Below are 20,861 nucleotides of genomic sequence, written 5' to 3' on the forward strand. Positions count from 1 at the left end.
CCTTGAGGGGGGTGCAGCCGGCTGTTGGCCATTTCTACAGAGACAGGAACAACAGAAATGGGCTTGAATTTCAGTAGAAGCGGTGCAGTCTAGGTGTTTAGGTAAAAGAGGGTCAGGCATGAGACTGGTTGGCCAAGGCAAACAGTGGTATTTCTCACCGAATAATTTAGGAGCTCCCTGATTATGAGAATGCCAGCGCTTGCCCAGCTCCCTGTGTCCTGTGTGATGTTTCTCGGTTTGATGAACATCCACTGCTCGTGTCTCCGGATAGGTGAGCCCCTGATCAATGATCAGTTTGCCCAGAGCCTAGTGCTTTGACTTGGCAGCTCCCACTTAGCGCTTCTGTGGTGGCACAGAGAGCTGTCAGGGTGAAGCCCTGCACATCAGGGTCATGGCCTTTCTGGTCATCAGCTCTGGGAAAGTGGCGAGCGGCATGGGCACGGCAGACAGATGCTCATTTTCCTGGCCAGTGTCGAGAGAGCCATCTGCTATCTGTCACAGTATCTGCCACGTTCACTCCCTGACCCCAGACCCAGATACAGAATGACACATGCCTCCCACACCCAGGGGCCTCCAGGAGGAGACACGCACTGCCACGTTGTGGTGGGGACACACTCACTGACCTGAGCACTATCCTACCAGGCCTACTGAGAGGACATCTGGGCAAGAGTTGGCTTCTCACAACCACGTGCCATGGCAGGGACTTTTTGTGGTGCCAGGAGGTGGCATGGGTGTGGGAGACACTATGCCCTTAACCCCTCCCCCAAGCACCACACACACACACACACACACACACACATTCTGTGATATGGTGGATTTTGTGTGTCAACTTGGGTTAGTCATGGGCTGCCCAAGATATTTAGTTGAACATTATCTTGGGTGTTTCTGTGAAGCTATGTTTGCATGAGATTAACATTTAAGTCAGTGGACTTGGAGGAAAGCAGATTGCCCTGCTTGACTGATGGGTCTCATGTAATCAGTCAAAGGCCTCAACAGAGAAAAAACCAGTCTCCCATGAGCAAGAGAGAATTCTCCAGCAGACTGGCTTTGGATTTCATCTGCAACATCAGTCCTTCCTGGTCCTACAGCAGACAGCTTTCAGGTTTGAAACATCAGCTCTGGGGGATTCCAGCCTGCTGGCCCTCCCTGCAGAGTTTGGACTTGCTAGTTTCCATAATCATGCAAACCATTTTTTACAATACATCTTTATATATACACACAGACTATTAATTTCTTTTCTCTGAAGAATACACACACACACACACACACACACACACACACACACACACACATTCTGGGGCTGTAGGGCAAAATGGGATTTGACAGTATAATTGTTCCTCCTTGCCTTCCTACCTCGTTCCTTCCCTCTCCTGCTTCCATTCATCTGCCTCACACCTATCCACACAGTCCCTATGGAGCCTAAGGATGGATGGGGGTAGAGGTGGAGCTGGCATCCCAAGAGCAGACAGGAATCCTGGGGCTGACCCTAGGAGCCCATCTGGAGGAGCTTGGTCCCCACTCCATGCCTGGAGTTTCTTCCACCTTACCCAGGCCTCCTGGAATATTCCTAGAGGGTACTGCTAAACGACATTCACTTCCCTGGGGAACAAGTTCTGGTCCTCTTCTGTACTCTGCCTCCTTTCCTCAGTCCCTCCCTCTTCTCTTCTGCTCCCTATTCACCTGGGCAATGTAATCATTGCTGTTCTCTGATCCTTGGGAAGAGACTGCTGGTTTCAGTGAGACGAGGGAGCTACATAAAGGAGGAGCTCAGACTGGGGGTTGGAGACCAGGTCCTGAGGCTCACTTCACCACTCCCAGTCAGTGGCCTTGTACCTGTCACCAAGCAGTGCCCTTTTCCTAGCCTATGAGGTGGGGAGAGTGTACAAGACGGTCTCTAAGGACAGGGGAGTCTTCATCTTGTCCCAGCTGGGGTGCAGAGGAGAGAACGCTGGGTGTGTCCAGCACCTGGGGGTGCACAATGGACACTTGCTGAATGTTCTTGAATGATGGAATCACAGAAGACTAGAGCAGAGACCCAGAAGTGTGAGCTGTGCCAAATCACTAAGTTTCCCTAATTTCTCAATTTCAGCAGAAATAAGTGTCTCATAAATGACCATCCTGGGAGGCCATCCCTGGGAAAAGGATCGTTGCCTCTCCAGGTGGTCACACTGCTCTACTTTAGACACACTCCTACAAGACACACACATCCAAGGCTGTATGTCCTTAAGAATTTCCTGATGCTGCCTGAGTGTCAGACGTTGTACTAGACTCATAGGCACCACATTACCCGCTCAGCAGTTCTGTGCAGGGTGCCTTGTAATCAGTGTTTTATAGAGAGGGAAAGAGAGACTCGGATGGTAGAGTAGTGACACTTCCAAAGTCACCAAATTGGAAAATGACTGAGCTGAGACCCAGATATTCATGCATTCACTCATTCCTTCCTTCATTCACAATTCCTCCGGGATCTGTGCTCAACACTGGGCACGCAGTGGTGAATCAGGGTGATGGGAGCTTAGAGCTCTGTTAGATGGCCCCCTGCCACGTGGTCTCTAGGATGCCATAGCCCCAATGCTAGGTCTTATGACAGCTTTGGTCCGGGGTCCCCTGATGGCTCTTGATCTGGTACAGCTGCCCTCTACCTTAGGTCAGGTTGGGGGAACAAAGTGAACACGTGGTCTATGCAGTATGCTTCCCACCATTGGTCACCCTGCCTTCAAACAGTTGTCTGGCTGCTGGACATGACAACTCCAGAAGCCCTGGGGTGGAGCATCCTGGCATCTGCCATCCAATCCAGCTGGAGCTCAGGACAGGCAGGTTGAAGGAGGAGAGAGAGGCAGGAGGCAGTGAGGGGTGTTGTTGGGTGCCATGGGGAGAGATGGAGCAGATCTGACCACATGACTCTCCTTCTTGATCCTTCCAGTGGTTCCCCTTGCTGGAAAGTTAAAGAACCAGCCTCTTAAGTGGCTTACAAGGGGTTCCAGATAACTCCTGTCTCTCTGGGTCACCCCCAGATTAGGTTAGGAGTCCATGTTTTGGGTAAGTCCATCCCAGCAGATTTTCTTCTGAGTATTTGATTGTGCACTTGACTCCCAACAAGTCACCAGTCTCTGGGCCTTAGCCGCCTTGTACACAGTCGGTATTTAAGAAGTCTTTGTTGAGTGAATGAATGAATACAGAGCTGAGTGAATATTCTTGGGGGCACTGAGTGTGCGACCTGGAGGTTGGGCCAGAGTGATATGCACCTTGCTCCTGCCACCTCTTCCCGCCACCTCTTCAGATGTTGCGCAGCTCGGGTGCACAGCTTCCACCCTTCCCTTTCAGAGTCCATAATTAATGCGGCCCCCTCAGTAATAAGCATGTGGCTCCAATCTTTCTCATTAGGGACTGAGGCAGATTGCTCATCTTCTCTTCCGGGTGCTAATGAATGAATCATGCCACCCAGCAGATGGCCCTGTGCTGCACTGGCGGGAAGGCACACCCATTCTTTCAGGGTCTGGTACCAGTGGCCAATGCAGAGCCCCCACGTTGAATGGATGTAGGACCAAGGTTGGTATCTCTCAGCGGAACATGGTCCGGGTGGTGCCCCAGCCCTGATGGGCTTTAAGGTAAAAGCTCAACCTTCAGTCTAACATTCAAGACTCTCTCAGGCTTGGTCTTGGCTGGGTTGGACCTTTTGTGCTCTAAACCCTGCAGCACATTCTTCCTTCTGCAGGAGTTCATTGATGCAGTTTCCCTTTATAGATTCCTCTTCCTTCTATGCCTCTCTGAGGCTCATTATGAAAAAGCCTATAAAAGCGACACCTCCTCCACAAATCCTTCCCTGACCACCTTCCATGTAGAATTCCCATGGACTGTCTTCTAGCCCCAACTCTTGCTTTCCCTGCGTCTCAGATTTCTTATCTTTAGAGGAAAGAAAAATCCCTCCACAGACTTTTCATGCAACTTCAAAGATCTTCCTTCATTGAACACTGACAAACATTTCTTCTGTATTTGGTTCAGAACACATGTGGAGGCCAAAAAATTAAGGCCATTCCACCTCAAGTTTAGCATTAGCACAAGTACAGCCGTCTTAGGCCCCTGTGAATAAGAGCTGAACTTTACAGGAAAAACTGCAGAATGTCCTTGACAGAGAATCCCATATCAGAAAGACAACAGAGCTCAGAATGCCCTCAGCAGAGAATCCCATATCAGATCTTAAGAAACTCTCCCACCCTGTCCCCCATATTGGAATGGAAAAATTCCTCCATCCCTTCTGAAAATCCCCTAGACCAGCCCATAAAAAACCCAGCTGTAACCCACTTCAGGGTCCAAGCCCCTGCTCTGTTGTGTGGAGTATACTTGGACCCAAGCTCGAGCTTGTAAATAAACCCTCGTGTACTTGCATCTCAGTGTCAGCTCCTTGGTGGTTTCTAGGATTCGCAATCTTGGGCACAAAACACAGAGGACTAGGTGCAGAGGACAGAAAATGAATAAAATACACCTTCCCTGTCAAGCAGCTTGTGGTTCAGTAGAAAATCACCCAAATTATAATACTAACAATAGGGGCACCTGGGTGGCTTAGTGGTTGAGCATCTGCCTTCAGCTCAGGGTGTGATCCCTGGTCCTGGGATCAAGTCCCACATCGGGCTCCCTGCAGGGAGCCTGTTTCTCCCTCTGCCTGTGTCTCTGCCTCTCTCTTTGTGTCTCTCATGAATAAATAAATAAAATCTTTAAAAAAAAATACTAACAATAGCTTCACGTTTGTGCTTTCAAGAGCACATGGCTAAATGCTTTACATCCAGATAATTACTTAGGAGGTTATAATACCAAGTAATAAAATACTTTAAAATTAGGTAAAGTTGCAAATAAATTGAAGATGGTCTTGTCCCTCCTCATCTTTTGATGTCTGTCTGTCCTGGATCCCCGTTTAGGCTTCAGGCTCCATGAATCGAAACGGGAGTCATCCTGCTTTGTGACTTCCGGGGCACCCTCAGCAAAGCAGGTCTCAACCCATGCTGGGTGGCTGCTGGGTTAATCTCCTCCTGGACCCAGGAGGACCAGAGAAAGTGCTGCCTGGTCAGAGGTAGACACGCCAGATGCCAGTCAATAGGCCTTGTGAGGTCACCCTGTGCAACAGGCCTTGTGAGTCACCCTGTGCACCCCCGAGGTCGGCCAGGCCCGGCGGGAGATGAGCAGCTGTCCCCTGCTGAAGGGCTTCAAGGAAGGACCCTCTACTTGTCCTGGTAGATCCTGAGCTCTCACCCTTGTTCTCAGAATATCTCTGGGGCTTATTTTCTTCTCCCACAACTTCTGTTCTAAACATCCTTCATCTATGATGGTTTGTGGCCCATGACCAAGGTCAAGTGGAGAAAAGCATGGAGTCCTTCACTCCCCTCTTGGTCAGCGGCACCTGCTCCCCCCATCACAATGGTTGTCTGGGGCTTTTGGCCTCTCCAGTCCCCCCAAGCTCAGGCACACAAAGCTGTTGGGAGAGGACTGAGTGTTGGGCCTGGACCAGGTCTCGACCCCCAGTTTGCCCCAGTTCTGCTTCTGGAACTTTGAAGAGCATCTCCTGTCCTTCCCCATCTATAGGATCACTAGGGAATCAAACAAGATGGCATCATAATGGGACTTTGCACCTGGATCACGTGAAACCCTGTAGACGGGTCACTGTTACCTGCATTTTATTTTTATTTTTTAAAAAAGATTTTATTTATTTATTTATGAAAGACACAGAAAGAGGGACAGAAACACAGGCAGAGGGAGAAGCAGGCTCCCTGTGGGGAGCTGGATACAGGACTTGATCCCAGGACCCCAGGATCACGACCTGAGCCAAAGGCAGACACTTAACCACTGAGCCACCCAGGCATCCCTGTTACCTGCATTTTATTTTTTATTTTTTATTTTTTTTAAAAGACAGGATTTTTTTTTTTTTTAAAGATTTTATTTATTTATTCATGATAGTCACAGAGAGAGAGAGAGAGAGAGAGAGAGAGAGAGAGGCAGAGACACAGGCAGAGGGAGAAGCAGGCTCCATGCACCGGGAGCCCGACGTGGGATCCGATCCCGGGTCTCCAGGATCACGCCCTGGGCCAAAGGCAGGCGCCAAACCGCTACGCCACCCAGGGATCCCTGTTACCTGCATTTTAAAGAGAAGTTTTAGGTTCTGAGTCTTAAAGTGATTTTATTAAATCTAATGGTAGAAGTTCAGACCAAGTGACCCATGGGAAGGAAAGAAATCTAGGGACACCAGGGCTGCTCAGGCCCTATCAAGTGACACCAGACACAGGCACAGGTCCTTGGTAGGTCTGTCTACCTTCTCTGTGTCTCAGGGCTGGTGCTGCAGGGGGCAGGGGAAGGATAAATGCAAACTTATAGTTTGCTGAGCAGGAGAGAGGCCAGTGGGGAGGTCGCCGCGGTGTCTGGCTGGGGGCAGCATACTCCTTGGGGCCCAGACAGCCTCTGGGTCATGTCACAAAAGGTCACTGCACCTGCATGGAGAATTTTCCAGCTATTAACAAAGCCACCGAGGCAGTGCGTCGGTAAAGTTCAGCCTCTAATCCCCAATTAAGGCACTGGGTTTTAGCTGCATCCGGCATCTGGTTGCCAATGGCTATGGTAATTGTTTCTCGCTCTTTCTCTCTCTCTCCCTCTCTCTCTCTCTCTCTCACTTTCCAGGACAATTTCCAGTGGAAAGGGATCCTTCCCAACTAGCAGAAACCTCTCTCCAAGGTGATGTCTCAGAGGATGGGTAGGGAAACTTCTGGGTTCAGCCCAGCTTCCAGTTCACCCCCTGGCCCATCTCTTGATCCCGTCAGGTCCCCACCCTGTGTCCCTTATGACCTCAGGCCATTTATTTAGAACCTACTCTGACCAGGCACTTTGCAAATGCAATCATTTAATTTTCCAAACAACTCTGGAAGAAGAGTGACACCTCCTGCCCCCTTCCTTTCATCAGAGGGATAGCCAGGGGTCTTAGAAGGCCTGACTTGCTCAGCCCTAAGGATGGAAAGGGCAGCGCTCAGACCTGCTCTGGGGTCTGTGTGACCCCAGTCCTTCACCGTGCCAGGATGTGACATGGGCCCTGCAGGGGCTGGGGCTCAGACAAGGAGGGGTGACCAGCCGGCCGTCAAGCGGTTTATTACCATGATGACTGCTGTGGTTTGGGGGCCAGTGCCCTGGCACTTAGTAGATGCCAGGTTTCGGGTTTTACATGAAAGGATTGTATTCAGGTACCGTGTGGACGGATGAGTACCCATCTCGTTTAGCTCCGCACAATTCTGCTAGGTAAGTAGCTGTGCCCCCATTTCACAGATGAACAAACTCAGACATAAAGAGATTAGATTCATCCATAGGGCGAAACACCTGAAATTTGTGCTTCTGTGGGTATAACACAGAAGAATATAGTGAACTTCATGTGGCTCAGCTTAATTACATAGTAATCAGGATTTGACCCCAGTTGTTTTTTTTTTTTTAAGATTTTATTTATTTATTCATGATAGATGCGGGGAGGGAGGGCAGAGACACAGGCAGAGGGAGAAGCAGGCTCCATGCCAGGAGCCCGATGCGGACTTGATCCCGGGACTCCAGGATCGCGCCCTGGGCCAAAGGCAGGCGCCAAACTGCTGAGCCACCCAGGGATCCCCTGACCCCAGTTCTTTCCAAGTTGTAGAATTCCTGCCTTCCCTTATGTATAGCAGAGCCTTCATTTGGCAGTTTTCAAAGGGTATGACAACACAGAAGGAAATCGGTTCCTGGCAGAACAGAGCATGAGCCCTTCTAACCTTCTCTCTCAACTCTGGAAGGCTCTTTTCCTGCTGTAAGGAGCACTGGCCTGGTGAGACTTTCTTGAACAGGTGCCATCTCTAAGGGCTGTTAGGCAAAAGCACACTGGCTGGACTTTCGGCTCTGAACAACAACAACCACAGAGACAAATAGCTGTCTAAGTAGGAATGTGTGGGCAATGCCAGAGCTGATAGAGTTGCTTACACAGCACTGCTCCTGAGATGGGGCAGACTGGAGAGACAAGGAGCCCTGAGGAGTAAAAGGGAATGGGCTGAGGTCTCACCACAGACTCTGCAGACTGCACAGTTCTTACCAGAGCTCAACTCCTGATTGCAGACATGTGATTGGGATTTATTTTAATTTCCAGAAGTGGACGACAGTTGGGCCAGCCTCATAACAGCACAAAACTATATGCATTTATTCACCAGCCATGAGAAAAATCAGCTCAAGGAGGCAAAGATCCTGTTTCCACTCTAACCCCTCATCAGAGTGACATAGAAGCAAGTGATGCTAGAGCCTTTCAGAAGTCCGAGATTTTCCTCCCTCATGCCCTCCATTATGGATAAAGAAACTGAGACCAAGTCTGGGACCAGCTCCCCAGTGTCTGCCAGAGTGCCTGACTCCTGGGAGAAATGTTGACAAAAACATGGACAAATATGTTGATAAAGGAGTAAAACTAGTAGAAGGAGATGAGAGAGATGCCTTTCCACGGCCACTTCCCCCAGAGATGGTGGCGTCTCCACGAGCACACAGTCCCTGCTCCTGATCAGATTTCACGTTGTTAATGGGGCAAGACCATTGCAAGTTCTAGTTTGTGGTCTGACCAACATGAGGTAGGCTTCTGTCCTCTTTGGGACAGCGCTGAAACTTGTGTCCTTTGAATTCTGCCCCGGGTCAGTCTGGCCCATCTTCTCTGCCCTGATCACTGCCTGATGAAGGACACTGGAGATGATTAGCTGGCTTGCATGTATGGTGTCACCACATCCATCTAGAGGGCAGCCTTGTTGAGCCCCACCCAGCAAACAAGCCTAAGTGAGAACCACCCCCCCATCCTCCCCAACCCACACTTTCATAGAATTCTTTCACCCTGAGCCACAATCTTGAATTACCCAAAATACTTTAAAAATGTTCCTACCTGGGTCCCTGCCCTAAGGGATTCTGATTTAATTGCTCTGGAGCACAGCCCGGGCATCAGGAATTTCAGAAGTTCTCCAGATGTTTCTAATGTGAGGCCAAGCCCAATAACCTCTGCATCAGCTCCACTGTCTCCCCATCACCTAATACCGTCCTTGGCATTCGAGGAATGTTTGTTGAATGAATAAAGGCAGGAATGATGAGGGAATGGATGAATGCAGGGCTTCCTACCCAACATGGAGCCAGAGAATAAGCTAGGAATGTTTTGCAAAACACATGAGCCCAGTCCCAGCACCCCTTCCACTCTCCATGTCCCTCCATCTCCATCCTTCACTAACTCAGATTCAGTTTGCCTGCCTATCATTTGGGTTCGTGTGCTTTGCAAAAACTCTACAGGTGATGCCAAAGATGCGGCTTTGGTTAAGAAGACGAGTGAGTGAATGAATCAGTGAATGAATGTGTGAGACAGCTGAGCTAATGGAGAGTTTTAGTTGGGACCAAGAAACTGAAGAAGCAAAGACAGAGGCGCTTTCTCTCTGGGTTTAGGAAATTGGTGGGTATCATCTTCTGCTAGTCTCGTCTCCTTTCACTTGAGTGGCAAAATAAACAGCACTTGCTGGGGAAGCAGGAGGTAGCGGTTGCCTCCTTCCTGTGTCTCCTCTCCTCTTGCTAAGAGAAGCCAACAATTGCCGGGGAACAGGAGCCTAGACTCCTCAGATTCCAATTTGCAGGTTGCTACGGTTGCTCCCTTATTGTTAGCACACACATCAGATTGGAAATTGAGGTCACGGTAAGGAGGGGGAAATGGCGGGGTGGAGGGGGGAGAGTGAGCCGACTGGGAATTTGGCCATAAATCCCCTGGTGCTCAGCTCCACTCAGCAGGACTCTGGAGCCTGAGGAGTTCTCGAAGGTGTTTAACCTGGGGTTACTGGGGATGCTGGGGAGTGACAGAGGAAGCCAGGGATGACGGAGAGGAAAGAGACCCAGCAAGTGAGCCCCTGCAGGTAGCGGGAAGTCACCTCTTCCGTCTCATCATCTGCCCCCCTGGGCCTGCAGGGGACAGGCAGTGATACCGTCCCTCTGCCTAGGGACTGCAGACCGCCAACAGGTGGGCTTGTAGTGATTTAGAAGAACGAGCAGAAGAGGGATCCCTGGGTGGCTCAGCGGTTTGGTGCCTGCCTTCGGCCCGGGGTGTGATCCTGGAGTCCCGGGATCGAGTCCTGCGTCGGGCTCCCGGCATGGAGCCTGCTTCTCCCTCTGCCTGTGTCTCTGCCTTTCTCTCTCTCTCTCTCTCTGTGTCTCTCATGAATAAATTAATAATATTTAAAGTGAAAAAAAAAAGAAGAAGAACGAGCAGAAACAGACAAGCATCCCCAGGACAACAGAACTACAGAAGCGGCCGCGGTGCCGGCGGTGCCCAGGGGCCTCTGCAGTCCCGGACATGCCCTATACTGCTCTGTGTAATGAGGCAGCCACCGGCTGCCAAGCCGCGCTTAAAGCGTGAGCAGAGAACTGAATTTTATGTTTTGTCTCATGTGAATGAACTGAAATGCAAATAGCCAGGAAAGCTAGTGGCTGCCTTATGGGATGGCGCAGAGCTGCAAGGCGGGGCCCCGGGCAGGAGGTGGGAAGGGGGACCGTGGTCACAGCTCCACGCGACGTGGGCTTGCATGGCAAGTCCCTGTTGTGCGGGCTGCAGGACGTCCCTGTAGTGGGCGCCAGGCTCTCGGAGCTTCTCGGGCCCTCGGGCTGACGCAGGCCTCGTTCTCAAGCGCCTCCAGCACCACGAGGGGAAGCTACCACTGAATCCTGCTGCTCTCAAGGGAGACATGACTCTGTTCTTCCATCATGATGGTTCTCAAAACCCTTCCCCAAGAGGAGACTCGAAAAGAACGAGTCTCTCTTGCCGGGCAGAGGGCAGAGCCGGGGCTGGAACTCAGGGCTGTCCATCCGAAGCCCTCGGACTCTCAGACCTGGGAAGCCACCTCCCAGACTGGAAGGCCAGACTTCCCTGGGTCAGATTTTGTTACTCACTTGCTGAGTGGTGTTGAAAAAAAAATCACTTAATTTCTCTGAGCCTTAGCTATAAAGTGAGGAGGTTGAAAGCCCAAGATGTCCAAGGTTTTTTTGTGGCTCAAAAACACTCGTTCTAAGGCATTGAACACCCCCCCATTAGACACCAGTTGAAATCAAATGGGCAGTGGGATGGCTTCTCCCACCGCTGTGAGCTTTTTTTCCCAGCCCTAATTCCCCTCGACATTAGCCATTTTATTTATTAGTATTATCATCATTATTAGAACAGCATCTATTCCCTGCTGCTCAGGCTGGATCACCCACAGGAAAACCATCGCCAGCCAGGCCTGAGCGAGCAGCAGGCTGGAATCTCACACAATCTGGCCTCAAAACCAATGCAGTCCCCATAGTGAGAAGCACTTGGTGTCGCCTCTCTGCCCTTATCCATCACTTCCTTGCTTTATTATTCTTTCCTCTTCTCTCTTCCACCTCCATTGTCTCTATTTTTTCCTCTCTCCCCTCTTGTCCTGCCCGGGTCTCCCCCTCCCGCCATCTCTGCCTTCCCTGACTCAAGTCCTGGGAGCCCTGGGCAACCCAGGCTGAGCCACGCTTGGCAGGTGAGGGGAGCGGGGCTGTCTGGAGAGGCCAGAGGCACCACTACCTGTGATACGTTTTAGGTGGGCTTCCCACTCCACACGCCATGAGAACTGAGCTATGAAAGCAGCTCTTGTTGCTAACAGAGAACAAAAAAGGAAAGGAAAAACCTTCTAGCCCCTTACAGATTAGATTGAGCATTTGTGCCCTCCCAAATGTCCTGCTGAAGCTCTGTCACCCAATGAGATGGTACAAGTGGGGCCTTTGGGAGGTTATTTTGATAAGATGAGGTCATGGGGTGGGGCCCTCATGAATGGGATCGGTGCCTTTATGAGAGATCTCACGGAGAACTTGCTTCCTGTTACTTTCTCCACATGAGGACACGAGAAGTCGGCCGTCTGCAATCCAGAGGGAGTTCTCACCAGAAGCTGACCATAGGAACACCGCGATCTTGGACGTGTGGCCTCCAGAACTGTGAGAAGGAAGTTTCTGTTGTTGATAAGCCACCCTGCAGGGCTGGGGATCAAAGTGAGGGAGATTATCTCCTCCTCCAGCTCAGAGAAGAGGGCCGGCTCTCCATACTCAGTGAGCCTCATCTTACAGACTGGGGTTGGGGGGCGCAGCTAGCAACTTCATTAAAGGAGGCTTGAAATTGTCCGTCTGTGACTCTAGGCTTCAGTCAGGCCATGTCTCTGCCTGGATGCCCTCAGTAGGGTGGCTGCAGCTTGGCCTGGAGACCCTGTAAGCCTGCATTACACGAGCGTCTGTTCTCCTTCCCCTGTACAGGGATGGGGAGAGGAAAGCCCTGGCTTACAGAGATGGTGCTGTCCCTGAAGTTTGGGGATTGGCTGCTAGCTGGACTCAGTCATGCTTTTCCACTGCCCCACCTCCTGCCACCCTCCTCCTATAAGGAACACAGCTCCACAGAGATAGACTTGGGATTCTGGGGGCACCTGGGTGGTTCAGGGGTTGAGCATCTGCCTTTGGCTCAGGTCTTGATCCTGGTCCTGGAATCGAGTCCCACATCGGGCTCTCCTCAGGGAGCCTGCTTCTCCCTCTGCCTATGTCTCTGCCTCTCTCTGTGTCTCTCAAGAATAAATAAATATAATCTTAGGGAAAAAAAAGAGACTTGGGATTCTGCTTGCCTTTGGGGCAAAGGTTCCCCTTTCAAGTGCTATTCTATTCTGTCGGGGGGAGCTGAGAAGCAGGGGAGGGGAAGATGACCTTGAATGTGTTTTTCGAAGTCTGCAGGGCCAGTCTGGGGAGTGAAACAAACCCTCAGCGTGGGTTCCTGGCCGGTGCCACCACCTGCTAGCCTTGTACTCCTGCGAAGCCTCGTTGTTTTCATCTGTAATATGGAAATGGAACACCTCCTCCCCTGGGGGCTTACGAGGGTTGCAGGGATCACGGGATGCGCTTTTTTTCTTAGGCAGCTGGCTGGCAGTCTGGTTAGCCTGGGAGCTGGAGAATGGGCTGGATGACCTGTTGGGGTTACTGCCTTGCTTGGGAATCTCTAACTCTAGAAACGCTTAAGTGAGTCCGGAGATGACCGTGCAATTGGCCGAGGTAGGTGAGGCTTAACAGCTCATTACCTGCGCAGCTGACAGAGCGACAGGGCCCTCAAGCAGTTCTGAGACAGCAAGGGAAGGCGCCAGTAATGGGCATCTCTTTACCTCCGGAGCGAGCTTCTCAGGCATCACGCATCAGTTTCCAGCAGGCGCCCGCTGATTCGGTTTTTAGGGCGGCGAGGTGCGGACGCAGACGCAGAGACCCGGGGAGGAGGGGCACGGAGGGAGCATTGTCACATTTGAGTAATGTCGCTGCTCAGCCAGGAACAAAGGCGCTTGTTATGCAATAGACATAATGGGAAGGGCCAGCCCGGGGCAGCCGCCTCGAATTGCAGAGCCACATTGCAGAGCCACGATCTCGCCAAGGAAGATAAAAACCAGACTAAGTTCGGCTTCCAGCCTCAGGTAGTGCGAGGCAAGTGGCTAAGCCGATAGAGGCTGGCCGGCCTTCCAGAAGAGGATCGTTTCCAGTGACCACCCACCAGGGCCACTGCGGCTATCACAGACCCGAAGGCGATAGGCGATGGGACACAGGGCTGTCAGGGAGAGGTGGGTGGCAGGCCAGCAATAGGGTGTTCAGGAAGCCAGTTGAGATCAAAGACCAGCGTGGAAGCCAGGAGAGTCAGAGCTCCCAGTGCCAGCGACGGCAGGCAGCCCCCAAACTCCAATCCTGCAGCAGAAGCTGTCTGTGCCCCTGCCACCCCCATCCTCCCTACAGTGTTTGTTGGATTGAAGGATGCTGAGGGGCTGGGGACGAGGCAGAGGCTGGCTCACGATTTGGGGCAGAGCTCTTACGAACCCCCTGAGATCGGGACCTTGTCATGGAGGATGGGAAAGATGGCCCACGTCCTGTGAGGAGGGCATTTATTCCAAGAAGGGTGACTTCCCCGGTTTTGCTTCAACCAAGGAAAGAGTTTAGCAAAGCAGGAAAATTGGCACAGTGCGGCAAGCGGTCGGGGAGGGGTGTCCAGCGGTTTCAAGGCCCAGGAGGCTTGCTTTCTGTCCGGGAGGCTTAGGAGTAGCTGGCCCTACAGGTAAGGGGAGGCACAGAACATCTGTCTGAACTCTGGTTCTCCGGTCTTCTGATCCCCTGTAAGTCCCCTGGTGCAGCACCCCTCCCACCAGACTCGGCCTGTATGGTGGAGGGGGGGCCACTTAGCAGCCATGCAACTTCTCAGAGCAGAGCACGCTCCTCTAAATGCCTCTGGGACCAACCTGCATGCACACAAGGCTTGTCACTTGTTGATTTTCATAAATAGCATTTTGACTATCGTGATTTTTGCCTCCTTCTTCACTCTGCTTTTGTCTGACACAAGCCAGTCTTCTTTCCCTCTTTCTGTCTCTCTCTTACACACACACATACACACACTGCAGTCAGAACCTTAACCTTGAACCACATACCTAAACTTGGTCCCCAAATGTCTTCATTGGCACAGTGTACACACGAGCCGTTTGCAGGAGTGGATCAAGACCCATGATTACCAGGATGGTTGTGGTGTGTTCTTCCCTTGGCTTCCTGCCCTCCAAGCCTTCTTCTTTTTGAAAGATTTTATTTCTTCATGAGAGACATAGAGAGAGGCAGAGACATAGGCAGAGGGAGAAGCTGGCTCCCTGCAGAGAGCTTGATGCGGAACTCAGTCCCAGGACCCTGGGATCAAGCCTTGAGCTGAAGGCAGACGCTCAACCACTGAACCACCCAGGTATCCCCCATCTGAGCCTTCTAAGGGCTGCATTCCTCAGCTGCCTGTAGATAGAATAAAGGAGGAGACAGAAGGAGGTTCTGGGCTTATAGAGTAGAGCAAGATGGGCAAAGGCAGGTTTCTCCCTCCTTCCATCTCTAGGAGAGTCTAGGGGAATACCTAGAGTCTCAGCAGAGGGCTGACTTCTTTAATTTTTTTTTTAAAGATGTCTTTATTAGAAAAGCAAAAATACTCTTTATAATGTATATTTTATTGAGACACAGTATAGGACAGAGGCTAAGAGTTGGGGGAAAGATCTAGCTTTTCCTCATTCCAACAATGGCAATGTAATATTCCACAGACAGACCACCCCCAGTCAACCATCCCTCTACTGAGGGATAGGCCACTTCCAGGTTTTTTGTCACTACAAACAATAATGAAGCAAATATGTACTAATATGCTGGTGTTTTTATTTTAATTTTTAAAAAGATTTTATTTCTTTATTTATGGGAGACAGAGAGAGAGAGAGCGAGCGGTAGAGACACAGGCAGAGGGAGAAGCAGGCTCTTTGCAGGGAGCTCGATGCAGCACTCGATCCCAGGACCTAGGTCATGACCTGAGCCAGAAGCAGACACTCAACCACTGAGCCATCCAGGTGCCGGCCAAAATTTTTCAAAATAAATTCCCAATCGACTTTCTAAAATGCTGAGAGAAATTTACACCAGCCAGTGGTGCATTAAGTGCCCATTATTCCACTTCCCCAATTGTTATATTAGTAATAACAAGAGCTAACACTATTGACTACCTACTTCACGCCAGACACCATCATTCTAAGCTTTATTGTTCTAAATTCTCATTTCTTTCTCACAACAACCCTGTGAAGATATGATTACTACTCTCATTTTAAAAATGAAGATACTTAGGCACAGAGAGGCCTAAGTTTACACAGCTAGTAATTTGAGATGAATCAGGCTCTTTGTTAGAATCAATATTCTTTAAGTATATATTTTGTGGATCTATTGAGTTGAAGTGGTTATCTCATATGTGCTCTGATCTGCATTTCCATTACACAATGAGATTGAAACTTCATTGATTATTTGTATTTCCCCTTCTATAAATCACCAGTTCCTATAGTTTGCTCATTTTTCTATCACACTATTTGTCTTCTTTATCAATTTATAAGACCCCTTATGTGACATTTAAAATCAACCCACAGAGAGATTTTTTCCTAGATTTTTTCTGTTCAGTCCCAGAGACCCTCCCCTTCTTTTTTTTTTCTTTTTAAGATTTTGTTTATTTATTATGAGAGACACAGAGAGAGAGAGGCAGAGACATAGGCAGAGGGAGAAGAAGGTTCCTTGCAAGGAGCCCATTACGGCCCTCGATCCCAGGATCCTGGGATCATGACCTAAGCTGAACATTCAACCACTGAGCCACCCAGGGATCCATCCCATCTTTCTAATTTCTTATACATTTATTGTCTGTTCAGATTTCTTTTCTCTCTTTGAGTCAATTTTGGGGGTTATTATTTACCTAGAAAAATCAAATGTTTCCTTTAGAGTTTCAGATATGTTGCACATAATATTCATTTATTGTCTGTATTGCATACCTGTGGCTACTTATATCCTTTTTCCCTAGTATTATGTACATTGCCTTTTCTGTTTTGCCTTTAGTCAACAGGGGTTATCTTATGTCATATTTTTTTCTAAAAACCCTAGCTTTTTTACTGTTTGCTCTTCTAATATTTTACTGTTTTCCATTTCATTAATTTAAACATGTATTATTATTAGTTTTTCTAGCCTCTTCTGGTTTATTTTGTTATCATATCCTCTATTGATTTTAAGTTGAATACTTGCTTAATTTTTTAAAAAGATTTATTTATTTATTTATTTGAGAGAGAGAGTGAGAAAGTGAGCAAGAGAGGAGCACAGATGGGGAGCAACAGAGGGAGAGGGAGAAGCAGGTTCCCCACTGAGCAAGGAGCCGAAAATGGGACTCCATTCTGGGACTCCAGGATCATGATCTGAGCTGAAGGCAGACGCTTAGCCAACTGAGCCACCCAGGTGCCCCCTTACCTAATTTATTTCTAATTTCTCTAATAGAAAAAGGGGAAAATTAAGACCATTACAATTTCTGTGAGTAGAGTTAGCTATGCTTGGTACGTTTTGATGTGTAGTATTTTCTTTTTAATTATTTCCTAGTTATAATTTAAATGTAGCATTATTTAAGAAAGAAATGACTGTATCTGAAATTACAAGCACAGAAGTGTACCTTGCTTTCAGTTAGTCGTTATACTGCTAGGGTTTTATTTTTGGAAGGAGAGTGTTGTTTATTGTTGAGTTTCAGATTTTTAAAGATTATGGTCAGAGAACATGGCCTATTACAAGTCTTACGATTTGTAATTTATCAAGCTTTGCTTTGTCCCAAATACATGATGAATTTTTGCAAATGTTCCACTGATGTAAAAATAATATATGTTTCCTGTAAATAGAACTATTAAATCAAGTCTGTTGCTTTTTTTATTAACCATTTTACAGACACTCTGTACCACCTTAGGAAAACAGCCTCTCAGAAAGCCCCGAGCTGCCCTAGGGCCACCCGACTAGCTGCCATTACCCAGGGAAGAGGTTCAGCCCAGGGCACCAGGACAACAACCCCCAGCAGGAAGGAGACCCCAAAGCCCTGCAAGGTGCTGCAGGTGGAGCAGCAGGTGGCCTGGGGGCCTAGGGGCCTGGGGGCAGCAGGTGGCCTGGGGGCCTCCCCTCTGGCACCAAGAAAGTCATCATAGCAATCCTTGGGGACCGTAAAAGAGCTCAATGTGAGAAACGGATAAGAAGTTTCATCGGTGGGAATGACACCAAGGAAGATGTGCTGGTACACCTGGCTGCCACGAGGAAGAATAACCCCAGAAGTGCCTTCATGGTGCAGGAGATGGAGAGAGAGCCGAGTTTGATGCTGCTGAGAAAGAGGTGCAGAGCCAAATGTCGCAGACCCCGGTGGGCTCCAGGGCAAGGCAGTCAATATGCAGGAGACCCTAATCATTCTAGCCACCACCCACAGGGTAGGATCCCACGAAGGATTACAGCAGGATTACCAGAATTACCAGTGGGAGTGGGGACAGAAGGAGCAATAGGGAGTGTTCCCGCAGTTCAGCCCACAGGGCCAGCCCCATCACAGGCCAGGTGCCCCCCTGCCCCCAGTGGAGAACCTGTGGGCAGCGTTGGAGCACAGTGGTCCAGCTCACCTGTGCAGGGAGAGGGGATGGAGGGGCTGACAGCCAGGGGCAGGGTAGACCAGCGACACAGCACTGGCGTTAGAGGCCACCATTCCGCAGGGCCTCCTGGCCAAGACAGGATGGCAGTGAAGAAGATAAGGAAAACCAAGGACAGCAGACCCAAGGTCAGCAGCCATCTCAGCATCTACACCCCTGCCGAAAACCCTAAGCCACAGGAAGGCAAGGAGACAAAAGAAGCTCATCTACCAGCTGAGAATTCATCTGCTCCTTTCCAAGGCTGGGTGGGGAGGGCTGAATCATTGCCGGCCTCCCATCGTGGCCATCATCCGGTGTAGTCAAACAAGAAGAAATGAATATGAAATTTCAGCAATAAACAATGAACAAAAGATTGTGGGCGAAGAAGCCCTTAATTGCTTACTATTTCCCCGTTGACCAGATAACCGGAACTAACTGCAATATCTCTTTTTAGTAATAGCAAACCTGTTTTATTGTAATTTTTCTTTTAAGTCTGGTTTTTCTCAATACATCTTTAAAGGCTTTAACATAGTTTTGTATTGGCTTAAGATTTTTAAGAACATTTTTAATTTGTAATAAAAGTTTATTGGGGAGCCTGGGTGGCTTAGTGGTTGAGCGTCTGCCTTTGGCTCAAGTCATGATCCCGGGGTCCTGGGATCAAGTCCTTCATCAGGCTCCCCACAAGGAGCCTGCTTCTCCCTCTGCCTATGTCTCTGCCTCTCCCTGCTCCCTGTATCTCTCATCTTTTCTAAAAAAAGTTTGTAAGCTGAGTGTTTTCAAAAAAGTCCACAAACTGCAGGCACCTGTTAATAAAGATCTCAAATAATAATATAAAAACTAATATATATATATATATATATATACTAAGTTATCTATAAGTTATCTATTTCTATTCTGTCAAGGGATTCTTCCTTAAAATTATAATTATAAATTTGGGGTGCCTGGTTGGCTCAGTCGGTTAAGTGTCTGCCTTCAGCTTAGGTCATGATCCCACACTGGGCTTCCTGATCAAGGGGGAGTCTCCATCTCCCTTTCCTGCTCCCTCTGCTTGTGCTCTGTCAAATAAATAAATAAAATCTTTTAAAAATTATGAGTGTTGCACTTTACCAGAAGATTGTTTTTTCTACATCTGTTGTGATAGTCACAAGAGTTTTCTCCTTGTCCTATTAATAAGGTAAAGTATTTAGATTCTTTTTTTTTAAATTTTTTATTTATTATTTATGATAGTCACACAGAGAGAGAGAGAGAGGCAGAGACACAGGCAGAGGGAGAAGCAGGCTCCATGCACCGGGAGCCCTGGGCCAAAGGCAGGCGCCAAACCGCTGCGCCACCCAGGGATCCCCAAGTATTTAGATTCTTTTTGAAGTTTGAATCAGCCTTGTATTTTTGCATTAAACTCTACTTATTCATGTTATATATCTTTCTATAAATTGTTGAATTCAGTTTCTAAAAGTTTTTGAAAATGTTTGCATCTATGTTCAAGAGTGAGTTTTTTTTTCAATATTCCTTTCTTTTAATATTTCTGTCAGGTTTGGATATTAAGGTTATGTGCAAGTTGGGCAGTGTTCCATTTTTTTAAAGATTTTTTTTAAAGATTTTATTTATTTACTCACAAGAGACACAGTCTGAGAGAGAGAGGGGGAGAGAGAGAGAGAGAGAGAGAGAGAGAGGCAGAGACACAGGCAGAGGGAGAAGCAGGCTCCATGCAGGGACCCTGACGTGGGACTCGATCCTGGGACTCCAGGATCACATCCTGGGCTGAAGGCAGGCACTAAACCACTGAGCCACCCAGGGATCCCCCCATTTTTTAAAAAAATTCCTCATGACTGTATAAAAATTCAAGCGTTTCTTCCATAAATTGTTGGTAAAGTAACTGATAAACCATCTGGATGGGGAGTTTTACATGTAGAAATTTTCTTTTTTTACTGCTAACTCAATTTCTTTTATTCTTCCATAGACTTGTTCAGTTTTTCTTCTTTCTTTCTTTCTTTCTTTTTTCTTTCTTTCTTTCTTTCTTTCTTTCTCTTTCTTTCTTTCTTCTTTCTTTCTTTCTTTCTTTCTCTTTCTTTCTTTCTTTCATTGAATTCTATTGATGGAAATGTTAATTGCTTTCAGTTTTCACTGTTCCAAGGAATGCTGCAATGAACACATTTATACAAATATTTTGCAAATATATATGATATATTTAGAAAAGGTAAATTCGTACAAGAGGAATTGCTGGATCCCAAAGTATGAACAGTTTTAGCTAGGTTTGTTCTGATACCAGCTCCTCTCCTGAAGAAGAAGCATTGGGAGGGAAGCGCCCTCTGTATTATTTATTATGGGTAACGAATTACTCTTATATTTGATGAATAAAAATAATAATAAACACTGACTATTCTCACAGTTTCTGTGAGTTGGAAATTTGGGAATGGCTTGGGTGGTCCTGATGTGGGATTTCTCAGAGCGTCATCAGTATGTCAGTCTGGGCTGCATCATCTGAAGTCTTGTCTGAATGTGGAGGATCCACTTTCAAGATGGCGCACTCATGTGGCTGGTGAGTCAGTGCCAGTGCTTGATAGAAGGCCTCGGTTTCTCCCTCAGTGTGGACTCTTCATAGGCTGTTGTAATACTGTGATAATATGACAGTTGAGATTCCCGAATCAGGCAAAGAAAGAGGGACAGACAGACAGAGAAGGAAGTAGCCATCATTTTGAACTAGCTTTGGAAATAATGCACCACTTGCCGCAGTCTGTTCTTTAGCAGCAAGCTGCTGATGGATTCTGGCCCGCACTGAAGAGGATAGGGAATAAGACTCCACCTTTTGAAGGACAAGTGTTGAAGAAATTGTGAGTGTATTTAAAAAAAAAAAAAAGAAAC

General features: G+C 48.3%; 2 long non-coding RNA genes across 4 annotated transcripts in view; one reads left to right on the forward strand and one right to left on the reverse strand.

Moving 5' to 3' along the window:
- The window catches only part of LOC112671317 (uncharacterized), a 26,116-nt gene extending 20,788 nt beyond the window's left edge, over positions 1 to 5,328 (reverse strand). The window contains exon 1 of one of the 2 annotated variants that reach the window (XR_003143536.3): positions 4,822 to 5,328. This is a non-coding gene — a long non-coding RNA (uncharacterized LOC112671317). The remainder of the gene's footprint in view (positions 1 to 4,821) is intronic. The other variant, XR_003143535.3, reaches the window with a different exon arrangement.
- On the forward strand, positions 5,140 to 18,671 carry LOC112671318 (uncharacterized). Of its 2 annotated transcripts, none has more exons than XR_007410685.1 (4): positions 5,140 to 5,222; positions 6,658 to 6,711; positions 8,132 to 12,090; positions 17,290 to 18,671. It is a non-coding gene; the product is annotated as an uncharacterized LOC112671318 (long non-coding RNA). The 2 variants fall into 2 exon arrangements; XR_003143537.3 differs by having other exon boundaries at positions 8,132 to 11,979.
- Positions 18,672 to 20,861: the final 2,190 nt, after the last annotated feature.

The sequence above is a fragment of the Canis lupus genome, chromosome 5 (genome assembly GCF_003254725.2).
Source record: "Canis lupus dingo isolate Sandy chromosome 5, ASM325472v2, whole genome shotgun sequence".
In the NCBI taxonomy this organism is placed as follows: domain Eukaryota; kingdom Metazoa; phylum Chordata; class Mammalia; order Carnivora; family Canidae; genus Canis; species Canis lupus.